Genomic DNA, 6,000 nt, shown 5'->3' on the forward strand with positions numbered 1-6,000 from the left:
ATTTGTAATTCCTGTGTGATGGTCTGGATAGAAGTGTGGCCATTACACATTACGAGCCTCTTCAACTGTCAGCGTTCTCTGTCAGTCAACAGACGAGGTCATCCTGTACGCTTTTCTGCTGTACGGGTCCCTTCACGTTTCCACTTCACAATCGGGAAATATGGAACTAGGGATGTTTAGAAGCGTGGAAATCTCACGTAGAGACGTATGACACATGTGACTCCCAAAATATCTGACCACGTTCGAGGTTCGTGAGTTCCGCCCTCTCACGATGTGTAATGACTACTGAGGTCTCTGATATGCAGTACTTGGCAGTAGGTGGCAGCACAATGCACCTAATGTGAAAAACGTGTGTTTTTGGGGTTGTCCGGATACGTTTGATCACGTAGTGTAGCACTGAACCTACCAGAAAAATTACATCATTGTACGACACTTACTTCACGAGATATGACGTCATAAACCATTAGATGAGTGAAAAACCACCGCATCATGCAAGAGCTGTTAAGTTATTAGTTGTTTACTACCAGTTCTACTCGCAACACATTTCGCTGAAGACATGCACATATGCCGCCGAATTTACGTAGAAAAATATATCATTGCGCGACAGATAGTTCAGGAGATATGACAAACACTGAGAAGGCTGAGAAAGTGCGGCATCATGCATGACGTTTTAATTTATTTCTCCATTCACAACATATTTCGCAGACAGTAGGCACACATGCCACTGGATGTATCTGCAAAGTTATGTCATTACGACATCATAAACATTGAGCTGCGTGGAAATGAAACCGCAGAGCGAAATCCGTTAGACATAACAGACAAATATGTGTTCAAATACACGTGAAAGAAATTTGTTATATGTGTGAGAAATAGATTCGTCGTGTTCAGTCAGTCCAGAGGTATGCTATCTGGACTAAGTTTCTTGAATGCGCATAACAAACTGACGTTACGATGAAACCTCCTGGCAGATTAAAACTGTGTGCCCGACCGAGACTCGAACTCGGGACCTTTGCCTTTCGCGGGCAAGTGCTCTACCATCTTTTTTTATTTTTTTATTTTTTATTTATTTTATTTTTTTTATTTTTTTTTGTTTTTTTGTTTTTTTTTGCTCTACCAACTTTTTTTTTCTTTTAAATTTGTAATAAGACGCTACCCCCTTTTTTTTTTTTAATCTGGACAGGAAAGGAAAAACTACAAAAACAATGTCTATTTGCCACCGCCACTTGTATTCTAACAAAAAAATAAAATTAAATGCACCTCTTCAGGCGTTGGCACCTATCTACACCTATTCCAAAACAACTAACCTATTACTGCAAAGGTGTAGGAAAGGAAGAAAGTAGGGGGGAAGAAACATAGAGAGTAGCGATAAAAAAAATGAAATTTGTTGTGAACAGGAACTTTTTTTTGTTTTTTTTTTAGTTTATTGTATTGCATTTTTGTTTTCTTTATTTTTCTTTGTTTTTTTTTGTATGTATGTGTTTATTTATTCATTTTTTTGTATTATGGCAGTCGTTGCACCAGAATTCTAGGAGTCGCTTGCGCCGTCTGATTGGCGGAACATCCAAACGTGTCTTCTCGAAATTTTAGTGGGGATTCCGTGTGTAGTACGTTCAGAACATCATATCGGCAAAAAAGCATCAGCATCTCATGGCTTGGACGTTCCAGCTGGAAGGCGGGTCATGAAAGGCGCTCCGTAGAAAATTGGAAAAGAACTGCTTGTATCTGGGGTTGCGAACAAGTGCACAATGTCGATCGTTAAGGTACGTCCAATACCCTAGTTCTGATTTCTCATCGGGCCCAAAAAGGTAGCGGACTGTATGACCGCGTATCCAATTCACGGCATTAGTTTTTGTTGTGGGGTAATGAATCACATCCGGGAATAGAAGCGTCAGGAAAATAATCTGAGCAGGCGGCTGTCGGGTGAGGAAAGCCAGGATACGCTGCGCGAGCCTCCAGACGTCAGCAGACGGACCACATGAGAACCGATGAGCGTCCGTGTCCTCTACACCACAGTGAACACAGAGTGGTGTGTCAGCAAGGCGGATGCGGTGCAAACGAGACTGGTTGACCTGTTTGCCATTGACGGTGATATACCAGGTGGACTGAACGCTGGTGTCGAGGTAACCAGCATGCACTGCTTTCCACACACGGCGCCATATGATCTGGGGAAACTTGTGTTCAATGGGGTTGGGGGTTTGACACATTTGTAAGGTGTCGTATACAGTCTTTGTCTGGAGTATACGGAGAAGGGGTAAGGAGTGCAGAATGTAACTGATTTCAAAGAAGAAGTACCGAAAGTGATAAAAGGGGGGTGGAATGTCGGATAACATGACCGGGGCTGACATGGAGACTGGTGCGTATTCACGCAAAAGCAGTCCGGTCAGGCTCGTCGGGCAGCGACGCCAGACTTTCAGTTGGGAGCTAACAAAAAGTGCGGTAACTCTGTCTGGCACATGGAATAAGCCCACTCCACCACGCTCCCGCGGGAGGGCAAGGGAGGAATATTGAACTTTAAATAACATCCCGGCACAGACAAAGGATCCCATCGCCATCAACATACGACGTGCGAGGGTAATCGGAACCGGGAACACTTGTGCCACATGGGGGATGCGTGAGGCGTGATAAACATTCACGTATTGCGCGCGCTGTATAATGTCGAGGGATCGAAGCCGGTGGTCCACAAGGCCAGCCCTGATCGTTTGTAGGAGACGTCGACCGTTGGTTGCCGCTGAGCGACGGAGGTCATTCATAAAATCAATGCCCAAACAGCGGACACTGGTGGCCACACTTAGAGGAGCGACAGATCTTTCTGGTAGACCCTCACCAATGAGCAGAACTTTCGATTTGGAAATGTTAAGAGAACTGCCCGATGCCTCCCCATAAGTCGTCACCCAAGTCAGAGCAGCGCCAACATCGTCTTCATTGCGGAGGTAGAGGACTAGATCGTCAGCATAGGCTGTACAACAGAAGCGGTGCCCATGCAATGTCAGGCCCACCAGGCGTTGGCGAAGCCCCTGTAGGAGGGGCTCTAATGCCAAAGCATACAGTATCGTGGAAAGTGGGCATCCCTGTCGGACAGAGCGCTCGATCGCTAGAGGCGCGGTGAGGCGACCATTACAGAGTATTCTTGAAGTTGCGCCGCTCAAGAGCCGCATTACCACGGTGATTGTACGAACCGGAAAACCCATGTGTTGGAGGACCGATTTCAGAAAAGTATGGTCGACACGGTCGAAAGCTTGACGGAAGTCAAGCGATGCCAATGCGCCAGGTAAATGTCGCGAGCGCGCGAGCGCAATCATGTCCCTATAACGGCAAAGGGCCGTATGGATGTTGTTGTCACCGCCCAACGAAGTCTGATCAAGGGAGGTGACGGATCTTGCTGCCTTCTTGAGGCGTGAGGCCAACAAACGGGTGAAAATTTTCATGTCACTGTTGAGTAGAGTGATGGGCCGGTAATCACAGATCCGTGATCGCCCATGTGGCTTAGGGACCAGGATGATGACCCCATCAAGGAAGGTGGCTGGGATCATCGTTGTGGGTGACATCAATTCACGACAGATGGACGTCCAAGCAGGTAACAAAAGGTAGCTAAAATACTTGTAAAAGTCGAGGGGGAGGCCGTCAGGTCCAGGGGACTTGTTGGCAGCCCCCACCTTGATTGCATCTAGGACTTCATCAGAGGTAACTTGTTCCTGAAGTTCTTGAGCCACATCCTCTGGCATGGTGTTGACAGTCATTGCTGCCAACTCCTCAATTAAGGTCGGGGGATGAGGGACGGCAGCGAACAGTTGACGGAAATGAGAATAGAAAGCGTGACCAATGTCGCATTGCGTAGTGTGTCGTCGTCCTTCCGCATCTGTGAGATCGTGGATGAGGGTTCGACGACGACGTCGGCGTTCCCTGAGAAGGTGGTACATCGATGGCGTTTCATGAGGCATATGGTCACGGGTGCAGGATCTGACAAGAGTCCCTTCTAAGCGCCGTCGCGTGAGGGAAGTGATCTGCGCTTTAGCACGATGCACCATCATCTGACGATCAGGAGAGAAGGCCATCGAAGTGCAGTCACGAAGGACTGCATAATAAAAGTCCATGGTGCTCGCTTGCCAGGCTTTGAAGTCTTTGCCATATCCTATCAGCGCCCTGCGCAGAGCTGGTTTCGCGCATGATACCCACCACGATAAGGTGGATGCGTAGGCGGGGCGACGACGATGACAGAGGGCCCACGCATCCTCAACGATTCGTCGGCAGTCAGGGACAGTCAGGTGGGAAACGTTGAATTTCCACAAGCCGCGGCTGTGCCACACCTGTTGGCGGGCGAGGACGACATCGCAGATGTAGGCGTCATGGCCAGAGAAAGCCAGAGGCCATACTTCGGCATGTCGAGTGTCGGCAGCAAGGGAACGTGTGAGGTATATACGATCGAGACGACTAGATGAATGCGCCGTATAATATGTGAAACCTGCACGGGTGCCATGCACCTTTGTCCATGTGTCAACAAGCTGGAGTCTGTCGATGATGACAGAGAGGGCCGCACAAGGGGAATGATGCGGTAATTGATCTTCAGGCCTTTGCGTGGAGTTGAAATCGCCACCGAGGACCATATCATCTAGGGGACCCTCAAACAGCGGCGTTACCTCGTCAGCAAAGAAAGTGTGTCGATCACGACGTCGACTGGAGCCGGACGGCGCATATACATTGAGGATACGGACGCCGAACAGCGTGAGAGCCATACCCCTAGCATTAGCAAGGTACACTACATCTTCAGCAGGGAGTCCAGAACGGAGGAGGATGGCAACTCCACTACCGTTGTCAGAAGCATGGGAGATGTGTGCCACGTAGCCAGTGGGGGCATGGAAATCGGCGACAAACACTTCTTGGAGGAGGGCAATGTCGACATCAGCAGCATAAATGGTCTCACGGAACATTGCCAGTTTATGGGGGGCCCGAATGGTGGCCAGATTCATCGTCGCTATGCGGTAATGTTGGGGGCGTGCTCCCACCATTGGCACAGATGTTCCGGCAGAGATGTCTGGCTGGCGTGTAGCATCTGACGTAGTCACCGTTGTCGTAATCACTGGCTGGAAGGTGGGTCAGGCACCTCCATGGGGCACTGCCTGATGGGAGGACCACCATCTCGAACTGCTCCTTCGTCGATATCATCAGCCCAGGAGACTGGAACAGACGGTGAGCGACTGTCACACTCCTCGGGGGCGAGTTGTAGCGACGCTGCTGTAGTGGGGTCCAGGGAGGCACCCTCCTTGGAATCCGTCATATTCGTGTGAGATCGTTCTTCAGATGGGACATCAGGAGCAGCCTCTCCTGTCGTCAGAACGCTCGAAGGGAGATCACTGTCGTGTATCAGCTCCACTGCCTGTAATGCCACATGAAGAAGTGTGTCGTCAGATGGCGTTTGACTCCTCTTCTTCCGTTTTCTGGGCGACCGTTGCTTTCGGAGGTGCTGTTCTGAATCAGAATGTGGATGTTCGATGTCCGAGGTCGCGCCAGTCTGAAGAAAGGCAGAGGTAGGCACCGCATTCACGTCGATGTCCATCGAGCTCTGGAGAGTTGGTGGTGTCGTAGCCGTCAGAGGAGATGGTGCCGGTGAGGCCATGGCAGCACCGTCATTTCCAGTGGGGAGTGTCGGGTGGAGAAGAGGTGCTTCCTGAAGTGACGCATCGGGGCTGCGTACGGCTGTGGCGTAGCTATCTGGTAAAGAAGCGGCCGTCACTTTGGGAGCTGAGTCACTGGTCGGGACCTGGAGCAAACGTCGGCGGAGACATTCTGACCGAACATGGCCCTCCTGTCCGCAACCGGCACACGTCCGCGGCTGGCCATCATACATAACGATGGCTCGCACGCCACCTATCAGCAGATAGGATGGTACATGTTTGGAGAGTTCGATTTTGATTTGGCGGACACCATTCAACACGTTGTATGTCGTGAATGTCTGCCATTTCTCCGCGATGTGCCCCACAACATTGCCATAGGGTCGGAAAGCTT

Source organism: Schistocerca gregaria, chromosome 3, assembly GCF_023897955.1.
Source record: "Schistocerca gregaria isolate iqSchGreg1 chromosome 3, iqSchGreg1.2, whole genome shotgun sequence".
NCBI lineage: Eukaryota > Metazoa > Arthropoda > Insecta > Orthoptera > Acrididae > Schistocerca > Schistocerca gregaria.